Consider the following 15,798-nt stretch of genomic DNA (forward strand, 5'->3'; position numbering starts at 1 on the left):
CAAGAAGCAGAAGCAGAAAATTAATTTATTTTAAACAAAACTATCCTCACCTTAAAATTTATACTTTTCAAATTATCCCTTACTAATTTAAGTTTTTTTTTTCATATTTGTTTCTGATTTTTATCATTCTCTTAAATTTAAAGATATCATATACATGAATCATATTGAAACTTTCCAAATTATTTATTGACTTTTCTTGTTTTTTCTTTTTTCTTTTTTGGTGTAATGTCTTGTAACTTTTCAAATTATCTTCTTCTTTCTTCACACTTAAGCAAATTATCTACCTCCTTCTTTAGATTATTAATTCTCTTCCTACAAATAATTATTTATAATTTCTTATGTTATAGGCTATTATTTCTCGAATCTTTAAAACAGTTATCGAATCTAATTTGTGAAAATTACCTACAAATAGGTAATAAATTTACAATTTCATCGCATAATCTATTTATATATTATTAAAAGATGAAGAAAAAGCATACACATTAAGCCAAGTGGCAGTCTCACAATAGGCCGCCAGACAATTTACGACAAAGTTGGTTAGGTTAGGTAATAATTAGTTTCTAATTTAAATTTTAAAAAAAATTAAATTATACATTATGTGTTGCTAATAATTAGTTACTCTTTAAAATTATTTTTATTTTATGCTCAATGCCATATTTCAAGTTTGTCATTCAGAATCATCTAGTTATAACTACCATGACTATACATAATTCCATCAGACGATATTCTTCTACCGATAAGGAATTCAACTATGATGCTAATGAAGATATTACTGCAAAAATTGAGGAAGGAGGCGAGTCTTTTGATATTCCTTTAGAAATGCAAGGCAAGTCTACTGCTAATATAGAGGCATTGTGTGATAGAAGCAGAGATGAAATTGTTGGAAAATATTATCATGTGTGAGTGACTTTACTTATTATTTCATGGTAGATTATAAGTATATAGTAATTTGTGGAATAGACTTCTAATTCATGCGAAATGATGTATTTTGATTATTCAAATCATTGTGTAACAATAAGTAATTATACTAGATAATATTATATACTTTGGTATAACTATATATGTAAAAATGAGTTAAATCTTTATTATGTTTGTTTACTTTATATTTTATATTTTAATTAAATAAAATAAAAAATAATAAAAGTCTCTTACAATAAATATTTAAGTTTATTTTTCTCTTTAAAATAATTATAAGACCTTGGTACTATCCTTTTTGGTAATTTGACACTCAAAGCACGTTTTAGAAAGATTGGCCAAACACAATTTGTTTATCAAATATTGCAAAAAGTAATTCTTAAATGAATTGGCCGAACATAAACTGTTTTTTTTTCAAAAGTACTTCCGGAAAAAGTACTTCTGAAAAAAATACTTTTGAAAATAAGCAGATTTTGCTAGCTCGGCGAAACGGGTTCTAAACCAACCCAACATTAAAGAAACCCCTTTTTACTCTTTCTAAAAACAAAACCCCCGTAAAACTAAATAATCAAACGCACTCATCTTTAATATTCAGTAAGTGAAAAAAATTTCCAGCTAGGATTTTTTGGCGGTGATAAAATTATCGATTAAAGGCTTGCAGTTACAAAGGTGCTTTCTTTCTTCAAAAAATTATTGATCAAGTTTAGTCTAGTTGTATTTTATCGAATTTTGTTGGAGAATGTGCATATCTATTTCTTGATTCGAACTAGGATTCTGTGGCTCTTAGGGGTGGGCATAATATTCGAAAAAATAAATTTTAAATCAGACCAAACTAATTTGGTATTTTGGTATCGGTTTATTCGGTATTTCAATATTATTCGGTAAAGTTTTTTGGTATTTCAGTATTTTGGTACGGTACTTTGCATTGAGTTTACGATATTTTGATATATCGAAATATTTAAATGCTACACTAACCACTGTTGGCAGCCCACCTCTAATTCTATTTTCCAGCCCAACACTTACACCCCAACTGCCCAACTTCCTAAGCCCCAACCTAGTATCCGTTCCTTTTCCCTAATTTCCTTAGTCCTTTCCCTTATTTTTCTAACCTTAGGTTTCTCTCAAAAAGCAACAAACCAACATCGGCAAATCTACAATTCATGACTACAGACTACCGACTGTGCGAGTGCATGTGAACTTCGGGAGTGAGTGTTTTCTTTCTCCGATCTGCTCCCAGACGATTCCAGGTTAACAAACCATTTCAGATTTTCTCCAATGTACTTAGCTTTTCAGATTTTCTCCGATAAAGTTGTCTTTTTTATGTAGTACGTTAATTCATTATATAGTAATTCATCCTTAATTAAAACACAAAAATTAAGTTGTTAGAATCCGACGATTAGTTTTCATGCATATATATTTTTTTTTCATTTCCTTTTTTCTGCTATGTTTGGGCTTATCATCAACCAATGGTAGCTTAAGTTCTTCTTCATTGACTTCAATCTATATGATATTTTAGATGGTACAAAGTAATATTGTTAGTAAAAATATACCTTAGGATAAGATTACAGCTGTGTTTTTAATTAGATTTTTGATATTTTAACTGCACTTTTTTGTGAAAGAGAAGAATATGTGAACTGAAGTTCTCAAATGAGAGAACTATTCATAATTAAATGTTAAACAAAGTTATAGTCTTACTATTGATAAATTTCTTTGTTTCTCACCCACTCTTTCATAGTTCACCAGTACTTTACTTGTTAAACTAAAGTTGTGTTTAGTTTTGTTTTCTTGTTACAACTGCGTATAATTCTCTTGCTGACCTAACATACCGATTCATTAAGTTACCAAATGATGCAAGAAAAAAACCTATTAAATTATTATGCTAATATAATAATAATTACTTCAATTTGGAAATGTGTTGATGGTTTACAAAGTTTAAAGTAGTTTAAAAGTTTGTACTGGTATTAAACTGCTCAATTTGTGTTTGTATCTATTATAATTTTGTATAGATGGCGGATGAAAGTAGAGTAAGTGATGATGGTTCAACTGAAAGCTTACCTTTTTCTTAAGATAGAAATGCCAACACAAGTGATACTCAAGATTCTAAGAAAAGAAGAGCATAGAAACTAGATTCATTGTTTGGAATCATTTTGACAAATTTGAGGAAAATGCGATTAGTAAAACGAGGTGTAGATATTGCAAGTAATCTTATGCTGATAATTTATCTAGGAATGCAACAACAAGATTGAGAAAGTATTTGACTAGATGTAAAGAATACCGACCTAACATTGATAAAGATAATACTCATGTCACGACCCAAAACCAACCGTCGTGACGGCGCCTATCGTGGAACTAGGCAAGTCAACTACTTAACCATTTCAACATAACAAAAGCTTTGAAAAATACGGAAGCAGTTAATATTTATGGAAAACGTTATAAAAGCAGAATAAAACTCGCAACTCAATACAAAATCTCTCCCAAAATTGGGATGTCACCGAGTACATGAGCATCTATACAGGGATATAGTCTACTACATCATCTAAGGAATAAGAACTAAAATATAAGTAAAGATAATGAAGGAGAGTCAAGGTCTGCGAATGCCATGCAGCTACCTCGATAGTCTCCAAAGATCCTGACTCCACACTCACCAGCCGCCGTGACCGGAAGCACCTGGATCTGCATACGAGGTGTATGGTGTAGCGTGAGTACAACCAACTCAATAAGTAATAAATCCAACCTCTGGACTAAAAGTAGTGACGAACGCAACTGGTACAGTTCAATGTAGAAATAACATTGTAGGAACGTAGGCATGATTTCAAGTTCAACAGTTAAACTCAATATAGTTAGATAGATCAAATCTGAATAGATGAAGAATATAACTCCTCTACTTTAACATGCCGATGCACATGTTGTATGTGATGCACCATGCTGACAGCCTCATATGCTCACACTCTCAAATGTTCAATCACTCAGTACTGTATATGACCAATCTGGCCCAAGGAAGATCCATCCCGGAATATATACATCAACTGACCATCAGTCACTCAGTACTGAGTAGGGCCAATCCAACCCGTGGGGAACATCCATCCCTAGGTATATAAATCCTTCGGACAAGATCCATGTCCAAGGAAGATCCATCCCTCAATATAATCAAACGCTCTTAGTGGGGGGGGGGGGGTGTGCAGACTCCGGAGGAGCTCCTTCAGCCCAAGCGTTATCATAAATCAGTAAAACCGTTGTAGCGTGTAGCGCGATCCCATAAATGTCACTCATAATCAGGCCCTCGGCCCCACTCAGTCATCAATCTCTCAAGTCTCTCTCACGAGCTCACAGTATCATGAAAACTAGCCGGAACATGATGATATGATGTATCAATAAATAACAACAGAGTTTGAGATATGATATGAAATGAATGAATATGACTGCGTACGAAATATCAATGAAATCTGTAAGTCAACAGCAAGAAATGACCACTATGGGTCCCAGCAGTACCAGCATATAGCCTAAACATGATCCCTAACATGATTGACAACTCAATTACTTTATCACATGATGAAAATACGGATATCAACAAGATAGAACCACTGCACAGTGCCATGGAATCGACCAGGTCACAATTCTCACAGTACACGCTCGCATGTCAGTCACTTGGCATGTGCATCACCTCAACACCAATCACATAACACATAATTCGGGGTTTCGAACCCTCAGAGCCAAGTTTAGAAGTATTACTTACCTCAATCCGAGAAAAACTCTACTCCAACACATATTTGCCTCCCAAATCGGCCTCCAAATGTCCTGAATCTAGCCACAAGTAGTACAATAAAATTAATACAGGCTAAAGGAATCAATTTTACAAGAAAATACGAAGCTATTAATCAAAAATCCGAAATTGACTCAAAGCCGGCCCCCGGGACCACGTCTCGAAATCTAACAAAAGTCACAAAACTAGAAAGCCCATTCAACCACGAGTCTAATCATACCAAATTTATCAAAATCCAACATCAAATCGCCACTCAAATCCTCAAATCAAACTCTCTGTCACGACCCCAAACTCAACCCGTCGTGATGGCGCCTAACATAGCACTAGGCCAGCCTCAAACCAACGCAATCCAATACCACAGTGTAAATATTAAAAATCATTTGCGGAAAACTTTCATCATTTTTAAAGCAAATCGTTTAAGACATAAAGGAAAGATTTATATTACGATACAATCGTCCCAAAACCACGGTGTCAATGAGATCATGAGCGTCTAAGGTAAATACATAATCTATCAAAGTGTCTAAGAACCAACAAAAAATACAACTGAAAATGAGAAGGAGAGCCAAGGTATGCGAACACCATGCAGATACCTCAACAACTCTACAACCTGCGACCTCGATCAACGGCTGCTACTGGGGCCATAGATACCTGGATATGCACACAGGGTACAGGGGGTAACGTGAGTACACCAACTCAGTAAGTAACAAGCCCAAACTATGGACTGAGAAGTAGTGACGAATTCAACCTCTTCATAAGATAAACATGAATATCGTATAGAAAAGTAGACATGCTTTTAGTTAATTAAACAGCTCATAGCAGTGAAATAAAACAAGTATGAACATGATAAAGGAGTATAACTCTGCTACATCTACATGCCAATGCACGTGTTGTATGAAATGCACTAGGCCAAGTACCTTATGTTCCCAATAACTCAATGCTCGTCCACTCAGTACTGTATATGGCTCATACGGCCCAGGGAAGATCCATCCCATATATATATACATCTTTGACAGCAGTCACTCAGTACTGAGGAAGGCCAATCCAGCCTACGGAGAAGATCCATCTCCTGGTAATAATAATGACAACCTCACAACCACTCGGTACCGTATATGTCTCACAAGGCCCAGTGAAGATCCATCTCAGAATATATATATACATCATAGAATATTAGTCTCCAACACCGAGGAACATGCCAATCCAGCCTCATGGAGAAGATCTATCTCCATACCAATACTTCGAACAAGATCCATGTCCAGGGAAGATCCATCCCTCAATATCTTCAACTGTGCTCATTGGGGGTGTAAAGACTCCGGAGGGGCTTCTCTGAGCCCAAGTGCTATATCAATGCTAGAGAAGGCATGATCAATATCTCTCTGCGGCGTGCAGCCCGATCCTATACTGTCAATCAATATCAGGCTCTCAGCCTCACTCAGTCAATACTTAGCATGATTTGATAAGTATAGGATAGCTATGGGATATGTTGGCATGTTTGGTTGGAGTCCTAAGGGCCTCGAGTGAGTTTCGGGTGGTTAAACGGATTAAATTTATGTTTGAAAAGTTGCAGATTTTCCTTCAGGTCTGTTATAGATATTTGTTCATTGCGATCGCGTAGAAGGGTCCGCAATCGCATAGGCTTTGTGGGGCAGAGATAGAATTTGTTCAGTGCGATCATGAGGGTCAGTATGCGATCGCATTTGGTTGAGAGATTGTTGTTCGCGAATGCGTGGTCAGTGTCGCGTTCGCGTAGAAGGACGGAGCTGGTAAGGAGTAGGCAGGTTGTTCTATGCGATCGTGTGGGAGAGGCCGCGATCGCGTAGGTTTGTGAAGCAGTGCTTCGCGTTCGCGTAAAGTTAATTCTGAGTCAGCAAAGTTTGTGCTTCGCGATCGCGATAGTGATCGCGATAGTCTTCCCGCGATCGCAATTAAGGAATTTAAATCGCTGGGTAGGATGTTTAAAAAACCATTTTCGCAATTTTTGGCCATAGTTCACCATTTTTGAGTCGGTTTTGGAGCTTCTTGGGGGAGATTGAAGGGGGAATTCAAGAGAACTTCTTTGAGGTAAGATTTTTGAACCTAAAACTCGATCCTATGTTGATTCTTACTTGTTTAAACATAAAATTAGTGAGTTTTGAAGCCTAAAATTAGAGAGTTAGGGCTTGAAATTGGAGACTTTGATTTGAGGATTTAAGGGGTCATTTGTGGTCGGATTTTGGTGTATTTGGTATGTATGAACTCGTGAGAGTGTGGGGATTCTAGTTTTGTAACTTTTATCGAAATCCGAGACGTGGGCTCAGGGGTCGGGTTTGACCAATTTCGGAATTTATGATGTAATTTGATTATTTTCGCGTGGGCTTTGCTCCCATAGCATATATTGATGTTATGGTTCTGATTTTTGTTAGATTCGGGGCATTTGGAGGCCGAATCAAGAGGAAAAGGCGTCGCGGGCTAGAGTTTGGCTTGACTTGGGTAAGTAACGCTTCCAAACTTAGTTTTGAGGGTTCGAAACCCCGAACTGTGTGTTCTATGATTACTATTAAGGTGACGCAATGCCAAATGATGGGCGTGTGGGCGTGCACCGTGAGAAATGCGGTCTGGATCATTCTATGGCACCGCTTAGTGACTCTTTTATGCTGATATCTGTGTTGTAATTATGTGATTAAGATAATGAACTGCAAATCATGCTAATTATCATATTAAGGCTTCACGCCAACACTGTTGAGACCCGAGAGGTCGTTTCTTGCTGTCATGTCATTAGCTTCAATTATAATCTATACTCATGTTTGGTTCATGCATATTATATCATGCCTCAGTCTCGATTATTGCTATTTGACATGTCATATCATTGTTCGGGCTTGTATCATGACATTTTTGGCCCCCGTGTGTGAGACTGGAGAGTATTGACTAAGTGAGGCCGAGAGCCTGGTATTGATTGACAGTATGGGATCAGGTTGCACGTCGCAACGAGATAATAATCATGCATTCTCTGGCATTGATATAGCGCTTGGGCTCAGAGAGCCCCTCCGGAGTCTTTACACCCCCAGTGAGTGCAGTTGATTATATTGAGGGATAGACTTCCCTGGACATGGATCTTGTCCGAAGTATTGGTATGGAGATGGATCTTTTCCATGAGGCTGGATTGGCATGTTTCCTCGGTACTGGGTGACTTATAGTCTGTGATGTATATATATATATATATATATATATATATTCCGGGATGGATCTTCCCTACGCCTTGTGATCCATATACAGTACCGAGTGGTTGTGAGGTTGTCATTATTATTACTAGGAGATGGATCTTCTCCGTAGGCTGGATTGGCCTTCCTCAGTACTGAGTGACTGCTGTCAGAGATGTATATATATACAGGATGGATCTTCCCTGGGCCGTACGAGCCGTATACAGTATTGAGTGGACGAGCATTGAGTTATTGGGCACATAAGGTACTTGGCCTAGTGCATTTCATATAGCACGTGCATTGGCATGTAGATGTAGCGGAGTTATAGTCCTTTATCATGTTCATACTTGCTCTATTTCCCTGCTATGAGTTGTTTAATTAACTGAAATCATGTCTACTTTTCTGTACGATATTCCTGCTTATCTTATGAAGAGGTTGAGTTCATCACTACTTCTCAGTCCATAGTTTGGGCTTGTTACTTACTGAGTTGGTGTACTCGCGTTACCCCATGCACCTTGTGTGTAGATCCAGGTATTTATGGTCCCAATAACAGCCGTTGATCGATGTCGCAGGCTATGGAGTTGCTGAGGTATCTGCATGGCGTTCGCATGCCTTGGTTCTCCTTCTCATTTTCAGTTGTATTTTTCGGTTGGTTCTTAGACACTTTGATAGATTATGTATTTACCTTAGACGTTCATGATCTCAGTGACACCGTAGTTTTAGGACGATCGTATCGTAATATAAATCTTTCCTTTATGTCTTAAACGATTTACTTTAAAAATGATGAAAGTTTTCCGCAAATGATTTTTAATATTTACACTGTGGTATTGGATTGCATTGGTTTGAGGCTGGCCTAGTTCCATGTTAGGCGCCATCACGACGGGTTGAGTTTGGGGTCGTGATAAGTTGGTATTAGAGCCTAGGTTACATAGGTCTCGCGAGTCATAAGCGAGTTTAGTAGAGTCTTGCGGATCGGTACGGAGACGTCTGTACTTATCTTCGAGAGGCTACAGAACCTTTAGGAAATAAACTTCACTTTCTTGAATTCCTATCATGCGTCATTGATTCAGCTTGAAGCTTAACTCCTTGAATTCCTTCCACGCATTCGTGTGCGTGCATGAGCTCTCGGTATCAGCTGTGCATCGACGACTTGTGATTCCCTGATCGAAGGGCGAGATGTGATTCCTGAATGCTGATGTTGGGCCAGTCTAGAGGACTTGAGGCCGAAATTTGTTTGTAGCTTGAGCACTGTGGTATTGGATTGCGCTGGTTTGAGGCTGGCCTAGTTCCATGTTAGGCGCCATCATGACGGGTTGAGTTTGGGGTCATGACACTCTCCAAATCACTAGTCTCAAATCCCGAAATTTTACCTCAAAACCACCAATCTAGGTAGGAAAATCAATGGGGAAACAAGATTATTGAATAAAAATAAGTACAAGGAACTTACCTCAAGAATCCCCTCGAAAATCCTCTATAAATCTTCAAAACCCGAGCTCAAAATGTTAGAAATGGTGAAAATCTCGGAACCCTCATTTTTATAGGTTTTGCCTAGAAATCTCGCTTCTGCAGCCCACTTAGCCACTTCTGCGGTTTCAGAAGAGCGATCCAAAGCCCGCTTCTGCGGCTACCTCTGCACCTGCGGCCAAACTTTCGCTCCTGCAGATGCGCTTCTGCAGAGCCCAGCTCTACAGTCCAATTCTAGTTTTGCGGTCTTCCTGCCGCATTTGAGGTCACGCAGGTGCAAGAAAACCTTCACACTTGGTGGCACCTGCTCACCTCCCTTCAAACTCCGCATCTGTGGACCTCACCCCGCATCTGCAAGCTCGCACCTGCGGTGCCCACTTCGCAGGTGCGATTACACCAGCAGTCCTCAACTTCAGCAACTTCAGTAAGTTCAATTCCAAGTCCGTTAACCACTCGAAATCAACTCGAGGCCCCCGGGGCCTCAACCAAACATACCAGCAAGTCTTAAAATATCATACGAACTTAGTCGAGCCCTTAAATCACCTCGCACAACATCAAAAATACGAATATCACCGCAATTCAAGCCTAATAAACTTTGAAACTTCCAATTTTTACAATTGATGGCAAAACCTATTAAACCATGTCCGATTGACTCCAAATTTTGCAAACACGTCACAAATGACACCACGGGCCTACTCCAACTTCCAAAATACCAATTTGACCCCGATATCAAAAAGTCCACTCCCGGTCAAACTTCCCAAAAATTCAACTTTCGCCATTTCAAGCCTAATTCCACTACGAACCTCCAAATCACAATTCGGACACGCTCCTAAGTCCAAAATCACCTAACAAAACCATCAAAACTCAAATCCGGGATTGTTTACACATAAGTCAACATCTGCTCAACCTTTTCAGCTTAAGCTTCCAACTTTGAGACTAAGTGTTCCAATTCTTTTTGAAATCCTTCCGGACCCGAAACGACTAACCCGACATGTCATATACAACTATAAATCACAAAAGGAGCAGTAAATGGGGAAACGGGGCTACAACTCTCGAAACGACTGGTTGGGTGATTACAACTCAAATAAGGATAAACTTTCAATCTTGCCAAAAGGATCACTTTTGAAATTTGATCGAGAAGTGGTTAGAAGGGCTTTAATTGAGATAATAATTATTGATGAACTACCATTTAGCTTTGTAGAAAAAAAACTTTATGAAGTTTATGAGAATAACTCAAGCACTATTTTGTCTTCCTTCTCGTAAAACAATAACAAGCGATTGTTATAAAGTTTACGATGAACTAAAGCAAAATCTAAGAAGGTCTTTTAGAAAAGCACAACCAAAAATTTGCCTCACAAAAAACACATGGACTTTATTGCAAAGAATAAATTATATGTGTTTGACAGCTCACTTCATGGATAGGGATTGGAAGGTGAAGAAAAAAATACTAAATTTTTACCTTATCACTAGTCATAAGCGTGAATAGATAGCTAAAGTTATTTGTAATTGTTTGCTTGAATGGAAATTAGACGAGGTGTTCACTATTATCGTGGATAATACTTCTTCTAATGATGTCACAGTCAAAAAATTGTATAAAGAGTTAGATATATGAAAAACTAATATGATGAGTGGTAAGCATCTTCATGTGATATGCATGGCTCATAAACTTAATCTAATTGTGCAAGATGGTTTGAAAGAAATTGATGCTTCTGTCACACGTGTTAGAAATACTATAGGGTATGTGAGATCATCGTCTGCAAGGACCTTAAAGTTTAAATAGTGTTATACACGTGTAAAGGTAGAATGTACTAAAACATTGTGTTTGGATGTTCCTACTAGGTGAAATTCCACGTATTTGATGTTGGATACGGCGCAAAACTTTGAAAAGTTCTTTGACAAGTTTTATCTTTTTTATGATGGATTTTCTACTTATCTTTGTTCTCATCTTTGTGGCGGTAGTAGTGCAGGTCCTCTTGAATCTGATGATTGGGTGAATGCGAAGAATGTGATAAAGTTTCTTGCAAGAATTTACAAGCTCACCAAAAAAGTTTTAGATTCATGTTATGTCACTTGCAACGCTCATTTTGAGGATGTATCTATCACGACCAAAATATGGCTAGTCGTGATGGTACCTAACCCAACCCGTTAGGTAAGTTAATTAACAGACAAAACATCTCAAATAAGAAGCATAGGAGTCAATAAATAAAATAACTGAACTTTTATATAATATTTCAAGAATTGGTAATACAAATCATGAACATTTATGACTTGGAATTTACAAAGCTTCTACGAAATAAATACATCATTTGTTTGAAATATACATAAATAAATTTGCAATTATAAAGCTACCAAGGACAAGTGGCAGCTATAACCAGAACATAGTTACTTCTTCAATGCCAGCTCCCGTGATACACGACATCATTAGCTCCAAGATCTGCACGTAAGGTGCAGAAGTGTAGTATAAAATCGATCCATGTACTCAATAAGTAACAAACCTAAAATCGGGTTGAAAGCAACGACAAGCTCGTAAGATAGTTGGAGTCCAACATCAAAAACAAATAATAGTTCATAACAGTATAGATAAGGACAACAAAGGTATATAACTTAGGGGATGAGATATGAAAAGGTATACATGCTTTTTAAGTATAGCAGTCCCAGTCTAAATCTTACCGTTGAAATCAATTAAACATGAGTTTATCAAAAGAACCGTGTTTTCCTAATTTACAACATCAGATACAACTTTTCATTTACCAGTTAGCATGAGAAAAATGCATCTCTATGCCTACTTGTCAAATATACATGTCAAGTAATCAGATGGTACGTCATCGTCTAGCATGAGAAAGGTACATCTCTAAGCGCACATGTCAAGTAATCAAACGTCATGTCACGGTCTAGCATATGGAAGGTATATCTCTATGCCTACATGTCAAGTATACATGTCAACAATTCAGTTTTCACAGTGGAATCATTAAGTACTCACAATCTTAGCAAACTTCAGGTGTCTGGCTCAAATGCCCCAACATTAATATCACCATGGATCCATTACAATAATCACACTTAGCATTGTATGGGTGTCTGGCATAACTGCCCATCATCAAAGCACGTACATGAAATACTATGCCTGCGCCCACTACTGGTATGTCAGATTCCGGAGGGGCGGATCCTACCCAAGCACTAATCATAATCACTTATCCCAAATGGGGCGGCCTGGTGCCCGCTTAGCTTAATGTGGGGCTTGGCATATGCGTCACCTCAATATTAATATAATAATTGTGTCATGAAACCCGATCCAAATATCAATATAAATATGGCTCTATGGCCCACTTCAGTCATCAATCCACTCAAGTTTCAATATAAAAACTTCTCATAGAAATATAATATAATTATATAACACGGAATATCATGATGTCCCTCAAATACAGTCCAAACTTGTGTCACGTACAAGGATACCAATAACATGTGAGACAGCATATCAAAAGTGCTCAGAGACAGATATATAACATGCAAATGTGACTATCATGACTGTACAATATGATTACGACTGAGGCAAATAGCTCAATATGACGAAAATAGCCCTATCATGTCTCAAATAATTAAGCATGTGGCCTAAACATGATTTTAACATTAATAATATCTCACGAAGTCACATAAATAGAGAAGACATAAAATCAAGAAGCACGGTAGCAAAACAAGGTATATAATAGCCTACTAACTACCAGATCATGAATACCTCGGTGCACGCACCCGCACATGTCACACCAAATTTTTCCTACCCCCGGAAGGGGCATAAGGGAGTTTTTTTAAATTTAAGTGACAATCGAAACGAGATTAATGTTTAGATTCAGAGTCGCCACTTGGGATAATTTATGGTGTCCCAAGTCACCGGTTTAAATCCCGAATCGAGGAAAGATTGACTCTTTTTTATAGTCTGCGAACACAGAAATCCGGGTAAGGAATTCTGTTAACCCGGGAGAAGGTGTTAGGCATTCCCGAGTTCTGTGGTTTTAGCACGGTCGCTCAACTATTATTATTGGCCTAACTATCTGATTTCAAAACACTTTTAAACCTATGTGCAATTTTTAACCTTTTAGCCGCTTTTAATATTTTTAGGAAAATTCAAAGTTATTTAAAACACATCGTAAGCCGCGCTATATGAAATGCACCCGACACGCTTTATTTAACCCTGTTGGAAATTGGAGTCAGGTCACATAAAATGTATACCCGGATTTGGAAGTGGTATCATGACTATGCTACGGGAACCGTACCCATAACCACGATGATCAATTAATTAAACGCGCCTAAAGCAATCTACGGGAGTTCAAGGAATTTTCTACACTAGTTAAGATACCGATGTGAGGGCCATAGACTAGGTGATTGGATGGTACACCTCAAATCTATTAAAGGAAAACGCATTCAACTAAATGAACTACGTATATTCATGTTTAAAACTAATTAGGTATCACAACTACGCCACGGGAACCGTACCCGTAATTGTGATGATTTAATTACGTGCTTGAAGCAAAGTACGAAGGCTCATGCTTACTTCTTAAATGAATTTGAGATTATTGAAGTTATTGATTATGAAAATAGAACTAGTGTGGCAGAAGTTGTGCATGCTTTAGGTGTTATACATAGTCAGGCATTCAATTATCAACCAACCAACCAAAACAAGATCATTTGACAAACACAAAATGAACAAACCATTCTCATAACACTATGGCGTCCAAACAATTACATTATCTGAAACTGAGGTCCATACCTCAATCAACGACACAACATTTTAGAAGAGCCAAATAAAGGCTGAAAAGATGAACGAAATTCAGCCGCACAGGTTCAACAGAGAAACATTTAAAGCTTGATGAAACAACAACAAACAACAAAATGAAGCTAAACCCAACATTCTGAATCCAGGCAAAAAGTGAAGCCAAATCGCAGATAAAGAAACTAACTGACAGAATTCACAACGTGTAACTCCAAATTCATGTCATCAAAACCATGTATATGAAATTAAAGGGAGATAGCAATTAACAATAGCAAGGACTTCATAAACAGAGCATCGTAAATAAACAGAAACAGAACATGTAAATGAAAGAATCGAAACTCAAACCTTAAACCAGAAATAGAGAATAACGATCTCAAATCGAACCTAGACGGAAGCCAATAAACGGCAACAATCTCGAACTCGCCGGAACTCAAGCTTGACCGGGACTATACTGATCCTGTTGCTCTTTGAAGCTAGGAGATGTTGCTATATTTTTTAGTTAAGAGAAAGAAGGTCAAAAAGGATCCTAAAGCTTCGATAGGCAGCCCTGGTTAACTCGAGATACCCTCACGCTTAGATCCGGGTATTGATGGAAGAGTCTGGGTCTCTCTCCGATTGAATGTGTGTAGATCGTGTGCGTGTTCCAGCGAGTTCGCCACTGGTGAGGAGAGGAGGAGTGAAGGGTCGTTTTGGGGTGGGGTTTTTGGTGTAACAACTAGCTGTCCTCTCTGTTGAAGAAGACAACGACAAGTAGGGGTTTATTTTGGTTTGTCCGCGAATTGTAGAAGAAGAACGACCAAGAGGTCCTTTGGGTGAGGGTTCAAATGGTAGAGGCTAAAGGGTTGTTATCGTTGGAAGTTCAGGGGTCGTCCTTTTTCTGAAGGAGATGAACTGGGGGGGGGGGGTTGTTGGAGAAGACGACGTAGTGGGAGGGGGGTCCTTTTGTTGAAAACGGCGGACAGCTCTTGTTAGACGCCTTTTTCTGTAGATATTTAGGTGTAGGTCTCTATTGTTTAGGCTCCTTTCATTTTTTGTAATTTTTTGGCTGATTTCCTTTAGGTGTAGGGGTTAGCTTCTTTTATAGGCTTAGGTTTCTAGAGTTATATTTAGGTTAAGGGGTATGAGCCTAGGAATTATGGGCTTGGGAATTATGGGTTAAGTCCAAAAATTAAGCTTAAACATGGGTTGTTTGAGCCCAAATTTTATTCTTTCTCCGCGAACGAGACTAAAATACAATCTCATTTATTAATTAATTCTACTTAAGCAAAATAACTATTAAAATAAGACTGACCGTTAAAACATAATTATTTTTGGTATTTTTCAAAATTAAAAATGACAAAACAATAATGAAACTAATTTTTGTAATTTTCAATTTCTTGTAATAAAATAAGTAAAAGAGTCAAAATTAGTTGAAATAACGATATTAGGCCTAAATTAAATATTTACATGCTAAAATATAAAAAATGTTGGGGAGGGTGAAAATCACCTGTCTACAGCTGCCCCTCTTTGACTGGAAATACGAAGTATCTTCAGACAAAGAACGACTAGACAAGTTTTTTTGACCCGACCTTTGTTTGGAGAGACTATAACTAAGAGAGAAAGGAGAATGTGACCGAGCCCTAGTATCTGAGCCGCCGACATATCCTTGGCTATAAAGGAATCAGGCCACGTGTAGTTCAGAAGTGAGTGAGATGATGGAGTATACCGAGGTGGAGAGGCGATCG

General features: G+C 37.9%; 2 long non-coding RNA genes across 2 annotated transcripts; one reads left to right on the top strand and one right to left on the bottom strand.

Annotated features, from left to right (window-relative positions):
- The first annotated feature begins 1,590 nt into the window (after nucleotides 1–1,590).
- Nucleotides 1,591–11,262, top strand: LOC142166378 (uncharacterized). The gene is made up of 3 exons (XR_012696768.1): nucleotides 1,591–2,162; nucleotides 7,075–7,141; nucleotides 8,374–11,262. It is a non-coding gene; the product is annotated as an uncharacterized LOC142166378 (long non-coding RNA).
- A 253-nt stretch (nucleotides 11,263–11,515) lies between these two features.
- LOC142166377 (uncharacterized) lies at nucleotides 11,516–15,123 on the bottom strand. The gene is made up of 2 exons (XR_012696767.1): nucleotides 14,420–15,123; nucleotides 11,516–11,807 (listed from the first exon to the last, which is right to left on the bottom strand). It is a non-coding gene; the product is annotated as an uncharacterized LOC142166377 (long non-coding RNA).
- Between the last annotated feature and the right edge of the window lie 675 nt (nucleotides 15,124–15,798).

Source organism: Nicotiana tabacum, chromosome 11 (assembly GCF_000715075.1).
Source record: "Nicotiana tabacum cultivar K326 chromosome 11, ASM71507v2, whole genome shotgun sequence".
Classification (NCBI taxonomy): domain Eukaryota; kingdom Viridiplantae; phylum Streptophyta; class Magnoliopsida; order Solanales; family Solanaceae; genus Nicotiana; species Nicotiana tabacum.